This window comes from Emys orbicularis, chromosome 3, assembly GCF_028017835.1.
Source record: "Emys orbicularis isolate rEmyOrb1 chromosome 3, rEmyOrb1.hap1, whole genome shotgun sequence".
Lineage (NCBI taxonomy): Eukaryota > Metazoa > Chordata > Testudines > Emydidae > Emys > Emys orbicularis.
Window position 1 is genome coordinate 58,326,589 of NC_088685.1, and position 22,795 is coordinate 58,349,383.

General features: G+C 42.9%; 1 protein-coding gene across 1 annotated transcript in view; it reads left to right on the forward strand.

The window, feature by feature from the left end:
• The first annotated feature begins 11,336 nt into the window (after window positions 1–11,336).
• FAM135A (family with sequence similarity 135 member A) overlaps window positions 11,337–22,795 on the forward strand; it is a 153,936-nt gene continuing 142,477 nt past the window's right edge. Inside the window, exon 1 of the mRNA XM_065400926.1 lies at window positions 11,337–11,386. The gene's annotated coding sequence lies outside the window, so the exon portion shown is untranslated. The remainder of the gene's footprint in view (window positions 11,387–22,795) is intronic.

A 22,795-nucleotide genomic window follows, 5' to 3' on the forward strand; every position in this document is an offset into this window, starting at 1 on the left:
GTTGATTTTAGGTCTGGTCTTAATAACAGTTTCATTAATATTCTGGAAGTGGAGGTAAATAGTATATTAATTAAATTTATAAGTGGTAGTAAACTGGGAACACAAGTGAGGGCAAAGAAAGAATACAAAAGGACCTAAAGAGATTAGATATATGAGCAGAAAATAACAAAATGAGATTCAGCCTAGATAAATGCAAGCTAATACATCTACAGAAAAATAATTCAAAACAGAAATATTCAATGGAAAGCAGAAATATTGAAAGATCCCTAATGTAGTGGTGATAATGGATAGCAAATCATATGTAAGCTTCCAATCTGATATGGCCCAGAAAAGGCATTTCCGTTTTGACCTGCATACTTTGTGGCATCAGAACACAGATGAGGTGGCAATAGCCCTTTCCATATACTGGTGAGATTGCACCTGAAATACTATATTCTGTTCCACACCAATACCACAAAGATGTTGAAAACTCCGAAGGAATTCAGAGAAGAGCAAAAAATTGAGATACTGGAGGTATTTGCTTATGAGGAAAGATTAATAGTCATAAGTATGTATAGCTTGCCTAAATGATGACCAGAGATTTGAGGTGGAAATATAACTGTCTATAGGTATTTCAAGCATATAAACACCATAAGAGGAGAAATGGTGATAGAAGAAAGTATAACCCGGAACAGTAGCGTGAAAATGCACAAAGGAAAATACTGAATATTAGGAAATAGTTTCTAGCACTGAGATCTGTAAAGCTACAAAATATTCTCCCAACAGATATGATAGTAGTCTCCAACACCTGAATAACTTAAAAGTAGACTGGCCAAGGCACTGAAGAAGAGCAGAGACTGTTTGTCACTGATGTCACAGAATCTTGGGGAGAGGGTTCCATGGCAGTTGAAGCCTGGAGTCAGAGAAAGAAGTAGGGAGTCAGTTGGGAGCATTACGACCAGCGAGTGCTATATGAAGAAAGCTATTTCCAGTAGAAACATGGGAGAGGTTGAGTATATCTATCACCCTGTAAATGATCTAGTTCTGCTCCTGTTGCTGCCCAAGAAAGCTTGCTCTTGAGTATCCTTCTGTTGTCACAATTCCTGATTTTAGTGTTTCCCTATTAGGGACAAAAGTTGTTAGATATAAATGAGATTATTAGTAATTACTGGATTCAGATGTTGAAATCTGATACATCTTTGCTTCCTGAATAGCCATAATACTTTGCAATGTTTTATTTTCTATAATCTCTCTAGGTTTTATTTTTATATTATGTCAGCAATCTATAAATTACATTTTTTTCCTTTTTTTTTATAAATGGTAGCTAATACAGGGCCAGGGGCTTTTTTTTTTTTTTTACATTTCTCTATCTGTGGTATTCATTCTGTGGACTTTTTATATAATATTTTATTCAATTTTTAACAATTTTCTTCTCTTGTACCTGACTCATTTGACTTGTGTAGTTTTTGTCTTTTGAAATACCGCACACTTGTGATCAAAATAATAATGTCAGTTCTCTTAACTGAAAATGTTTACTCCAAGGTCTCTGACTTCTGATTAAATATTAGGGCCTGTATTTCATCCTCATCCTCCTTGACCTCTCTGCTGGTTTTAACAGCTGATTACACATTCTTTATTACATTCTTTATCTCCCTTGACTCACACTTCTGATGTTCCAGGTCTCTTTTTTGCCTAGACAATTCCAGGCTCTTGATAAAATAATAATAATATATGGAGATATACCTATCTCATAGAACTGGAAGGGACCCTGAAAGGTCATTAAGTCCAGCCCCCTGCCTTCACTAGCAGGACCAAGTACTGATTTTGCCCCAGATCCCTAAGTGGCCCCCTCAAGGATGTAGCTCACAACTCTGGGTTTAGCAGGCCAATGCTCAAACCACTGAGCTATCCCTCCTTCCGCAAGGAGGAGTATGGAGAAGATCGGCTGATGAGAATTGCTGTTGGGCTTAGCTAAGATGAAAGAAATTTCTGATTGCAAGTAGGTGCCTGGAGCAACACAACAAAAAGATAGTTACTAGCATTCCCCCCCTTGTTATGGAAGCTGTCCAAACAGCTGATTCTGAGTTAACACCTGTTCAGAAATCTACAAGGACTACAATCTGGCCAGGAACCCCTCTGCAGAAGGTGTAATGTGCTCTTGCATCCTATTTTGGACCTATAATGTAAGAGATCTCTCACACCTCTCCCAGTCTTGGTGGCAGTTAATTTATATCCTTCCACAAAACTCACCATGTCTATGACAGCTGCTTGGTGTAAATGGCTAGAAGAACCACTGACCACATTTTTAAGAAATTTACCCTAGACAACTACATTACTGTGGCACAGGGATTACTTTAGATAAAAGGTTAACCAGATCATGGCTCCAACCCTGACTGGTTTTCTTTCCCAAGAGAAATGTCTGTAGCTTAAACTAGCATTAGGTACAAATGGCCTAGCTTTAGTACAAATAACATCAATCTCAGATTTCGTTTTAAAACAAAATTCTAGCCCTCATAGTTGCAAAGAAAAGCTTGAAGATGTGAACTGAATGTAACTGAAGCAATTGTGTCTGCCTGAGCCTGCAGAGAGGCATGCAGCAGCAATTTGAACTGGGGAAGAAGCAACCTGGTCTCAGATGCCTCACGCCTATCACCAGAGTACACCAGATCCTTGTTAGTGTAGGGGTGGGGCTGGGTCGCTGGAATTCTGGATACCCTTTTGGATTCTGGAATTTACTCCCTCTTGATTGAGTTCAGATGGGTCCAAGGGCTCTGTTCCTTTCCTCTGGCCTTCTGGTTTTACAGGTCAGATTATTTTTGTGTTTTCTAAGAGCTATAAAGCCTAGAGACTAATTTTTAAATGAAATATGAGATTACAAAGAACAAGATAGCTGCCGCAAAAACAAAAACAACACAGCAGATTGCTGACCCAGCCCAACTTAAACCCTAAACTGAAATACATAGAAGTTCTGCTAGATATGACTCAACTCAAAGACTTCCTTCTCAGTACATTAGATATTACCAGTCTGACAGAAAGAACAAGCAAGAGCCAACCTGGGTTCTATCAGCTCAGATGGTATTATGATTTTTGGGTTTAATGTCTGCACCTATAGTCATAGTTCCCATGGCGCATCTCAATGTAACCTGAGATCCCAGCAGAAGCAGGCAGCAAAGGGACTCTTGCATTACAGCCAAGTAATGGATGTCTTCTAGGCCTCTCTGGCCTTGTGGTTGATGGGATAAATATGTAACTAGGAATGAAGTTCCAAACACCTCTTGTCTCAACTGTCATATCTATGAATGCATCCAACCTTAGATGAGTCCATTCAGTGGGACTCTACAACCAGGAAACTTAATCTCTCCAGGTATAGCAGTTCCACGGAAATGCCCTGGAGGTGAGGGCAGTTTTCTGTACACAGTAAGGACCTTCAAAAAGCTGGTATCCCAAAAGGTGCTCTTTGTTAAAAAGGACTGTCAGGCCACCATATTTCACATAAGCAATCAATGACGTACTGGATTGCACACCTTCTGTACTGGGAAGCACAGCAAGAATGGCAGTGGGCTCTGTCCTAAACTCATTGCCACTTACCTAGAAAGGAAGAACATGATCACAGATTGAGTCGATCTATGACACATCCTGACAAGTAGTCTCTGGACCAGGGGATGGCAAATTAGATCTCTCTGGTGGGAGATGAATCTCTGCCACTCATCTGAAGAAGCTATCAGTCTTTTGCTTATGGCTTGAAAAAAGATTGTGTTAGAAGAAATTATTTCTCCATCCACTGGTGAAGGAGTTTCCTGTACACTTATCCACTAGTTCGTCTGGCAACAAAAGTTCTAGAAAAGCTCAGGAGAGACAAAGATATAATAGTCCAGATAGGTATATTTCTTAATTCTGTTGCAATATCCAAATCTAATCCTACCATAGTGTCAGTTTGGCCTTGGATAATTGCTCAGAATCAAGACACCTTTCTACATTGCAACACAGGAGCCTTCTCGCAATACTTTGGTTCCTAGCATCCATAGGGATGATTTCTCTGGGCAGGTTGCTTGTGTGCTTCTGGTATCTCATTCTCAGATACCATCTATAAGAAAGACCTACATCTCCAAGTGGAAAAGATTTGTTGTGTGGTGTAATCAATATCAAGTACACCCTTTTCTATGCTCTGCACAAAAACTGTTTCAGTACCTTTCTCATATGTCTGAGTGTAACCTGTCATGAAATAGTCAAAGGTAAATCAGTATCATTTTAACCTCATGTTGTCAGGTTTGAATGTCAGTGTTGACACTTTGGAAAGCTCCATTATAACAAGCCCCTGGTATAGTCATGAGGTCCTGATAAAGCAGATGTAAGCTTCTCTTGAGTCACTTACTTCCTGTGAACTTAAATTTCTTACAAGGAAGTTCATCTTGCAGGTGACTGTGACTTCAGCCTGCAGAGTGAATAAACATCTGGACGTAGTGTCTGAGCTATCTCTGATCAGATTTTACAAGGATAAACTGGTGTTATGGACTCACTGGAGATTCCTCTCCAAATGTGGTTTTGGAGTGCCACCAATATCAGTCTATAATCCTGCTAGCGTTCTTTCCATGCTAATCCCTGTGAGGCTTTCCGCCATATGATTGATGCTAAGAAGTTCTTGGGTTTCTGTTTGGAACAGACTACAGCTCCAAACTCATCTTTTTATTTCTTTTGACAACAGTTCACTGGAAAATATTACCAAAACAACCATATCTAAATGGAGGTCTGATCATATTTAACATTGCGATGACTTGGTTGGCATGAAGCTAGAAGGCTACAAGGTTTATAAGACTAAAGGCAGGTCTGCCAACCATGCCTGTCTTATAAACATTTCCAACACAAACATCTACAAAGCGGCTACATGTTGAATTTGGACTTCAGACAGAAATCCAAGTTTGCATCTACAGAACTTGTTTCCAAGTCAGGGGAGGCCACGTGGTCCCATCATTAAAGAAATTGGGGAATGGAGGTAGGAGGAGCAGTTAGTAAGAGTGATTTTGTTTTCTGGGCCATGGCAGGGAATATCTCTTATTTTCACTAAGCAACCTTTGGGGGCGGGTGGGTTACCTAGCTGAATGGAGCCTGTCAGTGAGTTTGAGAGGCATCTTAGCCCCCTTGCTTTCCTAGTAGATTTGTTGTTCTTGTTATTGCCTCTTTTTGCAGATGTGCACTCATTTTCTCTCAGTACCTTCCTCAGTTCTTTCCAGGAGTGAGAATGCTGCCTGGTGAGCGTCCTTAGGGTATGTCTACACTACGAAATTAGGTCGAATTAATAGAAGCCGGTTTTATAGAAATCGGTTGTATACAGCCGATTGTGTGTGTCCCCACATAAAATGCTCTAAGTGCTCTAGTCGGCGGACCGCGTCCACAGTACCGAGGCTAGCGTCGACTTCCGGAGCATTGCACTATGGGTAGCCATCCCACAGTTCCCGCAGTCTCCGCCGCCCATTGGAATTCTGGGTTGAGATCCCAATGCCCGAATGATGCAAAACAGTGTCGCGGGGGGTTCTGGGTACATGTCGTCAGGCCCCTCCCCCTCCGTCAGAGCAACGGCAGACAATAGATTCGCGCCTTTTTACCTGGGTTACCTGTGCAGACAACATACCACGGCAAGCATGGAGCCCGCTCAGCTCAGCTCACCGTCACCATATGTCATCTGGGTGCCGGCAGACGTGGGACTGCATTGCTACACAGCAGCAGCAGCTAACTGCCTTTTGGCGGTAGACGGTGCAGCATGACTGGTAGCCTTCATCGGCGATCTGGGTGCTGGCAGCCGTGGGGCTGGCAGCCGTAGGGCTGCATTGCACCAGCCCCTTGCCTTTTGGCAGTAGATGGTGTATTACGACTGGGAGCCGCGGAGGTCGTAGTTACCTATTACAAGTTGGATCATCGCACATTAGCAGAGTCTTCCCTGAGCAGCAGATCGTGCAATAGGCCTGAAGGCCATCGTCATCATACAGGAAAAATGTGGCTATCAGTCTTAGTACACTAACTGCCAAGCGCCCAGTATTTGCTGCCAAGCACCCAGAAGATGCCGAGGGCTATCAGTCATGCTGCACCGTCATCTTAAGATGTAAAAAATAGATTTGTTCTGTATTCATTTGCTTCCCCCTCCCTCCGTCAAATCAACGGCCTGCTAAACCCAGGCTTTTGAGTTCAATCTTTGGGGGGGACCATTCTGTGTGACAGTTGTTTGTGTTTCTCCCTGATGCACAGCCACCTTTGTTGATTTTAATTCCCTGTACCTGTACGCCATGTCGTCACTCGCCCCTCCCTCCCTCCTTCCCCTGGTCCGTCAGATACTAGTTTTGCGCCTTTTTTCAGACCAGACGCCATAGCTAGCACTGGGATCATGGAGCCCGCTCAGATCACCGCGGCAATTATGAGCACTATGAACACCACGCGCATTGTCCTGGAGTATATGCAGAGCCAGAACATGCCAAAGCTAAACCAGGACCAGACGAGGAGGCGATTGCAGCACGGCGATGAGAGTGATGAGGAAATTGACATGGACATAGACCTCTCACAAGGCACAGGCCCCAGCAATGTGGAAATCATGGTGTTACTGGGGCAGGTTCATGCCGTGGAACGCCGATTCTGGGCCCGGGAAACAAGCACAGACTGGTGGGACCGCATCGTGCTGCAGGTGTGGGACGATTCCCAGTGGCTGCGAAACTTTCGCATGCGTAAGAGCACTTTCATGGAACTTTGTGACTTGCTTTCCCCTGCCCTGAAGAACCAGAATACCAGGATGAGAGCAGCCCTCACAGTTGAGAAGCGAGTGGCGATAGCCCTGTGGAAGCTTGCAACGCCAGACAGCTACTGGTCAGTCGGGAATCAATTTGGAGTGGGCAAATCTACTGTGGGGGCTGCTGTGATCCAAGTTGTCAGGGCAATGAAAGACCTGGTGATATCAAGGGTAGTGACTCTGGGAAACGTGCAGGCCATAGTGGATGGCTTTGCTGCAATGGGATTCCCAAACTGTGGTGGGGCCATAGACGGAACCCATATCCCTATCTTGGCACTGGAGCACCAAGCCACCGAGTACATAAACCGCAAGGGGTACTTTTCAATGCTGCTGCAAGCCCTGGTGGATCACAAGGGACGTTTCACCAACATCAACGTGGGATGGCCGGGAAAGGTACATGATGCTCGCGTCTTCAGGCACTCTGCTCTGTTTCGAAAGCTGGAGGAAGGGACTTTCTTCCCGGACCAGAAAATAACCGTTGGGGATGTTGAAATGCCTATCGTGATCCTTGGGGACCCAGCCTACCCCTTAATGCCATGGCTCATGAAGCCGTACACAGGCAGCCTGGACAGGAGTCAGGACCTGTTCAACTACAGGCTGAGCAAGTGCCGAATGGTGGTGGAATGTGCATTTGGACGTTTAAAAGCGCGCTGGCGCAGCTTACTGACTCGCTCAGACCTTAGCGAAAAGAATATCCCCATTGTTATTGCTGCTTGCTGTGCGCTCCACAATATCTGTGAGAGTAAGGGGGAGACATTTATGGCGGGGTGGGAGGTTGAGGCAAATCGCCTGGCCGCTGATTACACGCAGCCAGACACCAGGGCGGTTAGAGGAGCACAGCATGGCGCGGTGCGCATCAGAGAAGCTTTGAAAACGAGTTTTGTGACTGGCCAGGCTCCGGTGTGAAACTTCTGTTTGTTTCTCCTTGATGAACCCTCCGCCCCCCCCCACCCGGTTCACTCTACTTCCCTGTAAGCCAACCACCCCACCCTCCCCTTCCCCCTTCGAGCACCGCTTGCAGAGGCAATAAAGTCATTGTTACTTCACATTCATGCATTCTTTATTAATTCATCACACAACTAGGGGGATAATTGCAAAGGTAGCCCGGGATGGGTGGGGGAGGAGGGAAGGAAAAGGACACACTGCAGTTTAAAACTTTAACTCTTATTGAAGGCCAGCCTTCTGATGCTAGGGCAATCATCTGGGGTGGAGTGACTGGGTGGCCGGAGGCCCCCCCACCGTGTTCTTGGGCGTCTGGGTGAGGAGGCTATGGAACTTGGGGAGGAGGGCTGTTGGTTACACAGGGGCTGTAGCGGCGGTCTCTGCTCCTGCTGCCTTTCCTGCAGCTCAACCATACGCTGGAGCATATCAGTTTGACGCTCCAGCAGCTGGAGCATCGACTCTTGCCTTCTGTCTGCAAGCTGACGCCACCTATCATCTTCAGCCCGCAACTTGCTCTGTTCATCCCGCGATTCAGCACGCCACCTCTCCTCTCGTTCATATTGTGCTTTTCTGTAATCAGTCATTGACTGCCTCCACGCATTCTGCTGTGCTCTGTCAGCGTGGGAGGACATCTGTAGCTCTGTGAACATGTCATCACGCGTCCTACGTTTTCTCTTTCTAATCTTCACTAGCCTCTGTGAAGGAGAAACATTTGCAGCTGGTGGAGGAGAAGGGAGAGGTGGTTAAAAAAGACACATTTTAGAGAACAATGGGTACACTCTTTCACGTTAAATTTTGCTGTTCACATTACACAGCACATGTGCTTTCGTTACAAGGTCGCATTTTCCCTCTTATATTGAGGGCCTGCCGGTTTGGTGCGAGAGATCACTCACGCAGTGCCAGGCCACAGATTTCAGCTTGCAGGCAGCCATGGTAAGACACAGTCTTTTGGCTTTTTTAACCTTCTTAACATGTGGGAATGGTTTCAAACAGTAGTGCTCTCATTTCCCATACCAAGCACCCGTTGGGTTGGCCATTTAAAATGGGTTTGCAATGTAAAAGGAGGGGCTGCGGTTTCAGGGTTAACATGCAGCACAAACCCAACTAACTCCCCTCCCCCACACGCCCAATTCTCTGGGATGATCACTTCACCCCTCCCCCCCACCGCGTGGCTAACAGCGGGGAATATTTCTGTTCAGCAGAGCAGGAACGGGCACCTCTGAATGTCCCCTTAATAAAATTGCCCCATTTCAACCAGGTGACCGTGAATGATATCACTCTCCTGAGGATAACAAAGAGCGATAAGGAATGGATGTTGTCTGCATGCCAGCAAACACCGGGACCATATGCTGCCATGCTTTGTTATGCAATGATTCCAGACTACGTGCTACTGGCCTGGCATGGTAAAGTGTCCTACCATGGCGGACGGGATAAGGCAGCCCTCCCCAGAAACCTTTTGCAAAGGCTTTGGGAGTACATCCAGGAGAGTTTTCTGGAGATGTCCCTGGAGGATTTCCGCTCCATCCCCATACACGTTAACAGACTTTTCCAGTAGCTATACTGGCCGCGATTGCCAGGGCAAATTAATCATTAAACACGCTTGCTTTTAAACCATGTGTAATATTTACAAAGGTACACTCACCAGAGGTCCCCTGTGTGCCCCCAGGGTCTGGGAGCACGCCTTGGGTGAGTTCAGGGGTTACTGGTTCCAGGTCCAGGGTGATAAACATATCCTGGCTGTTGGAGAAACCGGTTTCCCCGCTTCCTTGCGGCTGTGAGCTATCTACATTTTCTCCATCCTCATCTTCCTCGTACCCCGAACCCGCTTCCCTGTGTGTTTCTCCAGTGAGGGAGTCATAGCACACGGTTGGGGTAGTGGTGGCTGCACCCCCTAGAATGGCATGCAGCTCCGCGTAGAAGCGGCATGTTTGCGGCTCTGCCCCGGACCTTCCGTTTGCTTCTCTGGCTTTGTGGTAGGCTTGCCTTAGCTCCTTAATTTTCACGCGGCACTGCTGTGCATCCCTGTTATGGCCTCTGTCCTTCATGGCCTTGGAGACCTTTTCTAATATTTTGCCATTTCGTTTACTGCTTCGGAGTTCAGCCAGCAGTGATTCGTCTCCTCATATGGCGAGCAGATCCCGTACCTCCCGTTCTGTCCATGCTGGAGCTCTTTTGCGATCCTGGGACTCCATCACGGTTACCTGTGCTGATGAGCTCTGCGTGGTCACCTGTGCTCTCCATGCTGAGCAAACAGGAAATGAAATTCAAACGTTCGCGGGGCTTTTCCTGTCTACCTGGCCAGTGCATCTGAGTTGAGAGTGCTGTCCAGAGCGGTCACAATGAAGCACTGTGGGATAGCTCCCGGAGGCCAATAACGTCGAATTCCGTCCACACTACCCCAATTCCGACCCCCTACGGCCGATTTTATCGCTAATCCCCTCGTCGGAGGTGGAGTAAAGAAACCGGTTTAAAGGGCCCTTTAAGTCGAAAGAAAGGGCTTCGTCGTGTGAACGTGTCCAGGCTTAATTCGATTTAACGCGGCTAAAGTCGACCTAAACTCGTAGTGTAGACCAGGCCTTAGAGAAGACTAATCATCTTTAATTCTGCTTCTATGAAGCCACTACCTTGCAGGATTCTGGCTCACCGTCTCCCCCCTCCCCCTTCAGAATGTCTCTCTTTTTAGGTGCTTTTCTCTTGAACTTTGGTGTGTGTACGACCTCTAAGCCAGATCTTATGTTGATTATTTTAAACGGGCTATTCCTTGTGGGATTCTGGTGTCTCCAGCCAAGGAGCGGAGTGGCATGTTTGGAGGGCAGCATTTGTGAGTGACAGGGGCGGCCATGAGCGGCCAGTAGGGGGCCTGATTTATACTACCCCGCCCGCTGCTGTCAGACAGTCTCAAGCCTTGGCGAGGAGCCTTCGCTGTGTCCCCCCAGGAGCTGCGACCCAGCGCGGGGGAGAGTCCCTGCGATGTCTCAGAGCCAGAATTAGGTGTGAGTAATGTCCCCTTGTTATCGGCTCCCCCCCCCCTTTCCCCGGGAAGTAATGGCAGCGGGAGGCCAGCCCAGCCGCCCTGGGGCTGGCAGAGGCGTCTGGGTGGCAGGCGACCCCCGCTGCGGCGGTCATTCCCCTGTTCTCGGGCCGGGACAGCTGCACCCGCCCGCAGCGCCGCTAGCACAGAGCAGGCTTCAGCCCGACCCTCCCTCGCAAGCAGCAGCAGGAGCCCGGCTCGGAAGAGCAGCAGGGGGAGCACAAGCCCGAGCAGCAGCCGCAGGGGGAGCAGGCGCCCAGCTCGGAGCAGAGAACAGGAACCGGGAGCAGCGCGAGGGTCTGGCGGCGCCGCCGAGCCTGACGCGGCTGCGGCAAGACCCAGGCACGCGGAACCGAGGATGTGGCGGCGGTAGCGGGGCAGTAACCGCCGCCGGCCTCTGCCGCCCCCCCCGGGCTTCGGCCGCCGCGCGGCTCCTAGGAGCAGGAGCGGCGTGTGCCCTGCCAGCAAGCCCCCGCCTTCCCAGAGGACCGGGGCGCCGGCGACACGGGCCGCTCCGGCAGCAGTAGGCTTTGGCGTCGGATGCATGCGCTACGCCACCCCGGTGCTGCCGAGGCCTGGACTCCGGTGGAAGAGAGCAGAGCAGAGCGGGGCGAGGAGGGGGCGGGCGATCTCCGGACACCAGAGGCGGCTCCATTGTGGTTCAGGTTGGTGCGGGCCTGTGCAGTGGACCCGGAGTCAGAGCGGAGGGAGGGTTGAATCCCCTCGCCGCGGCCCCCCACCGCAGCTGGGGTGGGGTAAGGGTGTCTGCGTTCAAAGCACGCGAATGAAAGCTCCTCTGATCAGCAGCGAGCGCGCCTGCTACCGCCCTCCTGGGTCTGGCCTGTGCCCCCTGGGACGGGAAGTCCGGACCCTAACAGCAGGGGCTTGTTTGTTTCCTTCTGGCCTGCGATGATCATAGTAACCCCGCCTCGTAATGGGGCAGCAGCAGGAGAGACTAGGAAACCAGAGAAGGAAAACTCTCCGGCACTTCCCTTCCTACCCCCTCCTGTGGGACGCGGAGGGCCCCGGATGGGTGCCCTTTCCACCCCTCTGCGCGTCCCCCTGGGCAGCACTGACTGCAAGCAACTCTTCAGTGCTCTCTCCTCTTCCACTGTAGCAGAAGGCGTGAAATTATTTACATTGTCCCTTTTCCTCTTTTATCGTTTCTTTATCTAGTGGATAATTCTAGTGCTTTGGTACTTTGTCTATGAAGAAGTTATGCCTGGGTAGGATTTTTTCCATTGTGTTTAATCTGTGTAAAAGAAAGTATTGGAAATAAATCAAAATGTGGTGAGTTAGTGTACACTTAGATGAACTCCTTGGTTTTGTTGATTTTTTTCAGGTTCTTTCTGAGGGCAACTCTTAATATTGCCCCAATGTTTTAAGAATTATCAGCATTGTTAATTGAATGTTGTTTCCTCGTGTAATCTAGAAGTTGTTGGACGTGGGTTGGGAATATTTTACAGCTATTTCCTGGTACACATAGCTACTTAGGGATTGCATTTGAAGGACTTGCCAAATACATTTGGATACCATCATTTAATGCTCTGCAGAAACTTCACATAGGGCAATGTGCTTCTCTATGGAAAAAAAAGGATGTGTTATTACCATTCCTGCTGCAGAAACAAAAGCATACTTCCATTCTGTTTAAAAAAAAATGTAACCTGTGCAATTATATTTGTATTACAATGAATGTACTTTACTCATATTATAATAAGTGATCTGTTCTTCACTCAGCATCAGGAGTTAGCTGTGTGTATATTAAAGGGAGAATAAATCAAAATATTAGCACAATTATAGTGAATTTGAATGTTGTAGGATTGGGAATAGTCTTATTTAATAAGAGTTGGCTAAAGAGACTTACTTAATGGGACTCTTTGTTAAATTTTGTATCATATTTAGGTTATTTGAAATATTATATGAAATCTACGATCAATATAAATGTTTTTCTGAATTCTGTTGAAAACTGCTTTTAAACAAGTATTCCCTTCATGCTAGTGCATGAGACACTGAATGTGAATTTGACTACAAACTTGACCCCATACAGAAGTGACTACTAGATTTTTCTAGTATCAGAGGGGTAGCCGTGCATCTGAAGAAGTGAGGTTCTTACCCACGAAAGCTTATGCTCCCAATACTTCTGTTAGTCTTAAAGGTGCCACAGGACCCTCTGTTGCTTTTTATAGATTTTTCTAGTCTGTGAGAGAAATTGCACAGCACACATAACAAATAAATGGAAATAACTTTAAAAATCTAATTATGATAATTGGTAGTGGTGGTGTTAAGTAAGAAAATGTCAGTTTTAAAGCCATCTGTTTAAAAAAAAAAAAAAAGGCTTTTTGTTTGTTTTTGCTTAAGGTCCACCTATTCTGTTTCTGTGTTTCCTATTAGTGTTGGAGGGTAAACTTATTTCAGTTTGGGAGTCTGACCTTATCAGTGGAGAAGGCACAAGTTTTGGGTTGTTTTTTCTGTTTTGTTTGTTTTTTTAAAAATCAGCCCACTGAGTTAATCTGAATGCATTTGCATTATTATTTCGGGGATCAAAATGCAAATCCTATTCAATTTTTCATTTCTTGAGCTGGCAGGAGGTGAAAGTGTTATTGAGGTGATTCTTATTACTGTAGAAGGGATTAAATTGTATTGCTAACAGTGGCATTGGAACAATTTTTATGATGATGCTGAAAGCCATTGAACAAAATTGTAAACCCTCTATGAGGGAAACCACTTAAAGCCAGGGGGTGCTTCCAGCACCCTGATTGGTAATACAGAAATCTGTTAACATTTTGAGTGTGAAAAACAACTCAAAAGGGAGCCTGGCTCTTGTTGGAGGATGCTAACACAATCAGAATCAGTAAGGGATCAATTCTGCGGGAGCATCATTGCTATTTGTCATGCTGGAACAATTCTTGGTTTATGGAAGAGTGCATCAGGTGCTTTAACCTACATGTATAGCCCCTGCAAAAAATTCCTTGAGCCTGTTCAACCTGAAAGGGCTGTTCTATAAGAAGCAAACAAGAAATCAGACCTCAGTGATCTATCTTTGAACTTTGTATGAATGAGGTATAAGCCTATCATCTTCTCTCCATCTAAATCCTAGTGACTACCCTAGTCACTTTCTGAACATCCACACGAGAGAAATACACCACCAATCTGCACCAGACAGGGTGCCTTAATTTGTGTTTGTTTTCATCCTTACTTCTGCTTCCTCCCCCTCTTCCACCCCCGTCTTTCTAGGTTTCTTTCACAGCATAGTTCATCTCTCATTCCAGTTTAAGTCGATGTAAGTTACATCACTCAGAGGGGTGAAAAAATCACCCCCCTGAGCGACTTAGCTTACATCGACCTAACACAGTGTCTACACCGCGCAGTGTCAGCAGGAGATGCTCTCCCGCCAACTCACCTTCCGCCTCTTGGGGAAATGGAGTACTTAAGTTGACAGGAGAGCGCTCTCCCATTGACTTATCGCGTCTTCACCAGACCAGCTAAATCAGGGGTTCTTAAACTGGGGGTTGGGACCCCTTAGGGGGTCGCGAGGTTATTATATGGGGGGGTTGCGAGCTGTCAGCCTCCACCCCAAACCCCGCTTTGCCTCCAGCATTTATAATGGTGTTAAATATACAAAAAAAGTGTTTTTTAATTTATGACGGGGGTCGCACTCAGAGGCTTGCTATGTGAAAGGGGTCACCAGTACAAAGTTTGAGAACCACTGAGCTAAATCGATGCCGCTGCATCGACAAGCCCTCGGTACTGGCTTGTAACTGATTAAAATAATAGAACATGAGTTAGAAAGTATTCTTTGAAATGATTTAAATTAACTTATGTGAAATGTAGTACTTTAAATCCAGTTACAGAAACTGACTGATATAGTGAATGAAAGGTATTAGTTTTTTTTCATAGGGAGAATGAGATGCTGCCTTTAGTGAAATGAATATGGTATCCTTAAATCTAGCTCAGGTGAAAAATACAACATTTATGTTGTCATTGTTAGAATTTGGCATGAATAGTAGTTGGTTATGATTGGGAGCATGCAAGGACTAAGCTAATGTAGTGGATGAATTGCTTTTTCTACCAGAGGGTGGACCTTTTAAGGTCAAGATTAAAATTAATTGCAGCGGAGGAAGTTAAAACTAAAGATTTTATTACCAACATCCTCTATTAAAAATGTTATTTGTATGGACTAATGCCCCTCATTCTTTCTTCACCTGTAAATCTAAATAATTTGCCTTCTCTTTTTGTGATCTCAGACCTACCCACCTTTTTGTCCTTTGTGCCCCTTGTTTCAGAATTCTTTTGTGCTTTTTTTTTTTTTTTTTTTTTTTTTTTAGTCAAAAATCCCAAAAGGCTGTAATGCAGGCATACCAAATTCTACTCTCTCAATAAACCAAGGGGTGGGAGTTTTAGTTACTTTATGGGTACATAAAATATCACTAAAGCTTTCATTATCTTGATAAGGGCGGATGAGCAGCGTTTTTTGTGTATGAGCAGGTAAATGCTCTTGATAGTTTTGTTAGTCCACTGTTATATGTGATAAATAGTCGATTTTGTAAATTCATTGCGCCAGACCACAAATGTCCAAAGTAGGCATTTACATTCAGTGCAAATTAGGGCTGTCAAACGATTAAAAAAAAATTAATCGCAATTAATCGCGCGATTAAACAATAATAGAATACCATTTATTTAAATAGTTTTGGATATTTTCTACATTTTAAAACATTGTTTTCAATTACAACACAGAATGCAAAGTGTACAGTGCTCACTTTATATTTGATTACAAATATTTGCGCTGCAAAAAAACAAAAGTAATAGTATTTTTCAGTTCACCTAATACAAGTACTGTAATGAAATCTCTTTATCATGAAAGTTGAACTTACAAATGTAAAGTTATGTACAAAAAATAACTGCATTCAAAAATAAAACAATGTAAAATTTTAGAGTCCACTCAGTCCTACTTCTTGTTCAGCCAATCGCTCAGACAAACAAGTTTGTTTCCATTTGCAGGAGATAATGCTGCCCACGTCTTGTTTACAATGTCACCTGAAAGTGAGAACAGGTGTTCACATGGCACTGTTGTAGCCAGCATCGCAAGGTATTTATTTGCCAGATGCACTAAAGATCCATATGTCCTTTCATGCTTCAACCACCATTCCAGAGGACATGCATCCATGCTGATAATGAGTTCTGCTCGATAACCATCCAAAGCAGTGCGGACTGACGCATGTTCATTTTCATCATCTGAGTCAGATGCCATCAGCAGAAGGCTGCTTTTCTTTTTTGGTGGTTCGGATTCTGTAATTTCTGCATCAGAGTGTTGCTCTTTTCAGACTTCTGAAAGCATGCTATACACCTCGCCCCTCTCAGATTTTGGAAGGCACTTCAGATTCTTAAACCTTGGGTCAAGTGATGTAGCTATCTTTAGAAATCTCACATTGATACCATCTTTGTGTTTTGTCAAATCTGCAGTGAAAGTGTTCTTAAAAGGAACAACATGTGCTGGGTCATCATCCGAGACTGCTATAACATGAAATATATGGCAGAATATGGGTAAAACAGAGTAGGAGACATAGAATTCTCTCCCAAGGAGTTTAGCCACAAATTTAATTAATGCACTATTTTTTTAACGAGCGTCATCAGCATGGACACATGTCCTCTGGAATGGTGGCCAAAGAATGAAGGGGCATAGGAATGTTTAGCATATCTGGCACATAAATACCTTGCAATGCCAGCTACAAAAGTGCCAAGGGAACGCCTGTTCTCACTTTCAGGAGACGTAAATAAGAAGCGGGCAGCATTATCTCCGTAAATGTAAACAGACTTGTTTGTCTTAGCGATTGGCTGAACAAGAAGTAGGACTGAGTGGACTTGTAGACTAAAATTTTACATCGTTTTATTTTTGAGTACAGTTATGTAACAAAAAAAATCTACATTTGTAAGTTGCACTTTCACCATAAAGACATTGCACTACAGTACTTGTATGAGGTGAATTGAAAAATACTAATCCTTTTGTTTGCATTTTTACAGTGTAAATATTTGTAATAAAAATAATATAAAGTGAGTACTATCTACTTTGTATACTGTGTTGTAATTGAAATCAATATATTTGAAAATGTAGAAAAACATCTACAAATATTTAATAAATTTCAATTGGTATTTAATTGTTTAACAGTGAGATTAAAACTGCAATTAATCGCGATTAATTATTTTGAGTTAATTACGTGCGTTAACTGCGATTAATCGACAGCCCTAGTGCAAATACATTTGATTTCACATTGATTTTTCTTTTAGACAACATACGTTCTTATTAAAAATTTGATGAATTGCATATTAACCAATGCCACATATTCAGTAGACATAAATATGATATGACATTTGTTTTTTTCCTTATTGTAAGAGTTAGGAAGGGAGGGGTATGAGTTTTTTGTTTTTGTTTATTTTTAATTTTTTTGATTTTGTAGAAAATGTCGTGATTCCTAGAAAGTGACTTTGCATCTGGGAAACTATCCATACATCCATAGCAAAAATCAGTGGGTTTGATCCTGCAAAAACTTACATGAGCAATTCCGTTGACTACAGTCAGACTACTTATGAGTAAGGACATCTGTGACAGTGATTCCAGGGTCAAGCTCCATGGTTCTGATTCAGCAAAACACTTAAGCATGTGCTTAAGTTCCACTGACGTGGGACTAAGCACACACTTTGCTGAACAGAAATGCAGTTAAGTGCTTGATTAATGTTTTGCTATATTCGGGTCTACGCAGATATTCTATTTGGCATAGAACACTTTCTCACTTATATCCTGAAGTAAACTGTATACAGACTCCCCCCCCCCCCCCTCCAAAATATGAAAGCAGGAGTTAAATAGAGATGCACACTCTCTCATTCTAACTATGGCGGCAGATATTTGTTACAGTAAATGCAATTTTATAAATACTTGTAGAAAAGTCTTTCTTAATAATTCTCTTTCTCACAGAACAATGCACGAAGCATCCAACAATAAAAGTAACAGGGCCTTCAACAAGGAAGCAGGAAGGGAGGAAGAGTTTTTTTCCACTCTTTGGGGTCAGTGAGAAGTCAGGGGAGCAAGTTGTGTTTATTTTAACCAGAAAATAGAAAACTATGACAGCACAGTTCCTATGACAAACACAAATGGAAATACAGGGAATAGAATGAAACATCTGTTACTGCAGTTTGTAGGTAGAACACAGATTGACATATACCAAATATAAACACAGTTTGAGAGAGGGAATAAAACCACATCAGTCACTTTAATCTTCACCAGATAGTTATATCTTATAGTCTGTGTTCAGTTTCCTTTTTTCATCACTCTTAGAAGTTTTGGAGTGGTGGATACATCTCAAAACAGAAAAGTTTTATTGTTATACTTTTGTCAGAATACTCCTCATCAATATTTTTATTTTCCTCCTTTGCAGGATTTGTATAAAGAAAACTAAAAATAGTGTTCTGTATTTATTTTAATTTTGAGTGATTTATCTTGGATTCTCTTCCTGTCTCAAGAATCATTAAAAGGGGCAATTACAGTACCTCCAGCAGCATATTTACCTTCTAACATTTTTCTGAATGTGGTAGCATCTTGTTATTTATTTATACGATCATCCTTCATATTAGAAACGACACAGTAGAGTTTTATTTTCTATAATATTCATCAATTGTGCAGGAACCTTCCTTTCTGTGATTTTGACACTTCTGAAATATGGAGCTATCTTGTTTATCAAAATCAACCCATTCACACTGATCAGCTCATGGCCTTTGTTTTACAAGTCTTCTTAATTTCCTAAATATGTCCCATTACTGGGCTCAATACAGGTTCTTTGGCCTTGGTGTGCAGGATGTCAGATAAGATGATGCAGTGATCCCTTCTGGCCTGAAAATGCCTGAATTTCTCTGTTTCCCCCCCTCCCCCCATATGTTGGTGAGTCTCCACTGTTTAAGCTACAGAACCTATGTAGTAACACTGGCACCTGCTGCAGCTGTGATGTAGCAGCACAGAATGCTGTCCTGGGGAGAGAGACAACCAATGAGAGTGCAGCTTGATCTGGGGATGGGGTTTGGAATCCGCCCCGAAGGGGCAGCTGGAAGAAGCTATTCGAGAAGAAGGAGGGAAGGAGAAGAATCTAGATGCTGAGCCAGTGGATGAACTGGAGCTGGGGTAGGAGGTGAAGTGATAAAAGAACAGGAGAGTAAAAGTAGGAGACTTGGAAGTGAGAAGAAGGAAAGTAGGAATGGTTTCAGGTCATGTGAAACATTAAAAAAATAACAGGAGTACTTGTGGCACCTTAGAGACTAACAAATTTATTAGAGCATAAGCTTTCGTGGGCTACAACCCACTTCTTCGGATGCATATTAAAAAAATAGACTTGGGTGTGTGAGCAGACACTATTAGAGAAGGGAGGTAAAGGAAAATAAAATCTACCGACATACTAGAGAGTCTCAAGGAAAATAACTGAAAGGAAATATAATTGGTGAAAAAATAAATTGATCAAAACGCCGTTATATGAAAACAAATAATGAAAACAGTAAACAACAAGCCCACCCATGAATAACCTAAAGTATCTGAACAGAGAGAATGACTGTTTGAACTTCTGTTGATGGAATACAGTTCAAAGGTACCTAATAGAGGGAGCCCACTAGGTGAAGAAACTCTGCTTTTGAATAAACTGGATGCAAAGAGGTACAGCTACAGAAACATCAAATCTAAGGAGCATTTCAAGCCAAAGAAAAGCAAAGAACAGTACAGCAAGAATGGAGCTGGATTTACAGCAAAGGAGAGGAAAAGTTGATTCTTCTCTGAAGTGGCAGTATATTGTTGAGTAATCTCTTTTGTTCTTGTTAATAATGCATTTGCTATTTACTGCACAGAGTAAGGAAGAGTAGCATGTACAAACTCGCAAAGGTTAATGTGTTGGTAACCTATAGTTCATTATTATCAGTAGTAAGTACTTATCTTCCTGGTACAATTTTTGGGTTTTCCCTTATAATTTTAAATTTTTAGAACTTTATCCCTTTGTCTTGGTTTGCCTCTGCCTCTCCTTGCAGTTAGCAGAGTCTAGCCTAGCTGGGTAATTGCAAATGGGCATCACAAACAGGATAGGAGAAGTGCAAAGTCAGAGATACCCATCTTAAAACAACATAAGTCAGTCAGGAGACAACGCAGGAGTAAGAATGCTAACTTCAGGAACCTTAACTCTGTCCCACGATCATCACCACAGATCAAGAGTCACATTATGCACAATTGTTGTTTGGCGTGGAAGGAGTTGATTTTTATTGGTAAGTATCAGTAATAATCAGTTTCACCATGTTGGAATTATTAATATTTGAAATTATTAATCTTGATATGGAAAATCACCAAATACCAATTTAATCATAAATTCCTTTAAATTTAATAAAGGCCAAATGGTATTTATACAATTGCTCTAAACATACCTAAAAAGCCTAACTAGTAAGAAATTTACTACATTCAAACAGTAACAAAACATTTATAAGCATTTGATCAAGGTACTTACAAATGGGCTAATCTCAGGAGTGCTTAGATCCACACTGGTTGGCTCCAGCATAGTCAGGCAGGTATTAACAATAAACCTGTTAAGAGTTTACTTTCGATACCGTTTAACAAACACGTGATGTCGTTGCCAATTGCTGACTTCATCTAAAAACCAATTTGAGACAATTCACCCTTATTGCCAGTTTTAATCCAGATAAGATTTACACCATCCTTTCTTCCCAAGGCCTTTCCTTTCTTATCTCCCCCCACCCTAATCACCCTGTTTTACAGAACAATGGGAAGATTTGGGCTTGTTTCTCTTTAGACAGTTTTTCATTGTCTTGTTACTATAGCTCTTTATTTTATTAGTTACTTTTAGAGCCATACATCCTTCCCATCCACTACAAGTAATAGTACTTATTATTCTCACAGCCTTCTTTTACTTCCTGGTTGGGGCCTTCTTTACAATACTTATATAGATCCTTAACCAAATTTAAGCAAACTTTAATTCTTTAATTTCGTACTTATCCCACATACCATATACACACAAACTGACCAAAAAATTTCCATTGATGATCATCAAAATATTCAGCTAGGCAAAGTAAGAAAAATGCAGCTTGAGAGCTTATTAGAGTCTGATTTACTTTTTATTTTTTGGCAATTTGTGTTTCAGTGGTTATAAAGCTTTAACTTTTTGAATCTCTATGTCCATTATCATTATAAAATTTATCATAAAATTGTCTGCCCCCCCCCCTAGTTTCCTGCAACCGTGAAAATAAAAATGGAAACAAATGCCTAGATAAACATTGAATATTATCCATTGAATTTATAAAAATAAAAATTGAATTCTGCCATGCCTAACTATTGTACACTTCATTGCTAACAATGCCACATGAACAATATAGGTCTCTACCAAAATTGATAATTTTCTAATATTTCTCTGTTTTAGTGTTACACTTTTTGTTCAGTGGTTCAAGGTCCCTGTGAATATGGTCATTTTAAGCTATTATAACTATGTGGCTTTCCTAACTATACATAGCTATTTAAGTGTGGAACACTTTAGTTTTAGAAAGGTTTCAAAACATGGATAATTTTTCTAAAGCCCATGGGCAAACTCTGAGGCCTTGGCTACACTCGCGGATTCACGAGTGTAGTCGCGCCGCCAGCGCTGCGCTGCAAGTATTCCACCTCTCCGAGGGGAATAGCTTGCAGCGCTGCGAGGGAGCGTGCAGCGCTGCAGGCGCTGATTACACTGGCGCTTTACAGCGCTGCGCTCAGGGGGGGTGTTTTTTCACACCCCTGAGCGCAGCAAGTGCAGCGCTGTGAATTTCCAGTGTAGCCAAGGCCTAAAAGTGCACAAGATCTGTGATACATGCAGCCACAGCCTATGGAAATAAGCTACACAGAGAGTGGTAGAACTTGGGTCTTCCTCACTTAGTCCTAACCCTGTGCTTACTCTGTTAGACCACACTACCATCCTTAATGGATGTTCTTGTTGCCTCGGTAGCCTTATGTAGTCAAAGTTAGGGTGGTTGTTTCCCTTACTTGGCAACTTTTAAAAATAGGATCTTTTGTGTGTGTGGAGGAGAACAAAAGACACATGCTACTTTTTAAAACTCCTTATATTTGAAAGTGTTCTGATGCTTCAGTCATTAGACTCTAATTTTAGACTATGAACGGAAATATTAAAAAAAAAAAAAAGTTAAAATAATAGAGTTTCTTCTTGTTCCTGTTGGGGAAACAATAACAGTTATTGAACTGTTTAGAAGCCTACATGAGAAGAAGAATGTGTGGAGTCAATGGTGATTTGATAGAGGGGCATGTTGCTAGTGAATAGGATCAGCTGTCTGTATGTTCTGGAGGGGAATGTGTGAAACTGAGTGATAAGGTGGGCATTGTTTGCTAAAATCTAAATACCTGGAAGGTGAGCAGGGCTTCTTATAACCTGGATCTGTACAGCAGTTCAGTTTATTTTTTATTCTTCATAACATTGTATTTAATAGGTCATTTCTCATTCTAACTGAAATAAATTTAAAAGCTGTAAACTGGTGTTTACCAAAATCCGTGTGTGAATTTCTGATTCAGCATAACAAGTAAATAGTAGGAAAAAACTATCAAATTAATAGATAACTATTCTAATGTAAATGTTGTCGTCAGTAGTTTAAATAGTAACATTAAAAGGATTCATTCTCCTCTCAAAAAGCACAGAAAACTGGTTCCTTTGGATTCATCAAGATCACCAATTATGTGACTAAATGTGTCTGTTGAAGGTGTTAGAGCTGATCATTAAGTTTGATACGTTTTCAAGGCCATTGTTTCTGAAACATATACAGTAAATCCTCACTTAACGTTGTAATTATGTTCCTGTAAAATGCGACTCTATGCGAAACGACATTAAGCGAATCCAATTTCCCCATAAGAATTAATGTAAATGCGGGGGTTAGGTTCCAGGGAAATTTTTTTCACCAGACAAAAGACATTATATACATATACAGTATACATTTTTTAAACAAACAATATTGTACACAGCAATGAATGATTGTGAGGCTTGGTTGAGGTAGTGGGGTAAGAGGGTGGA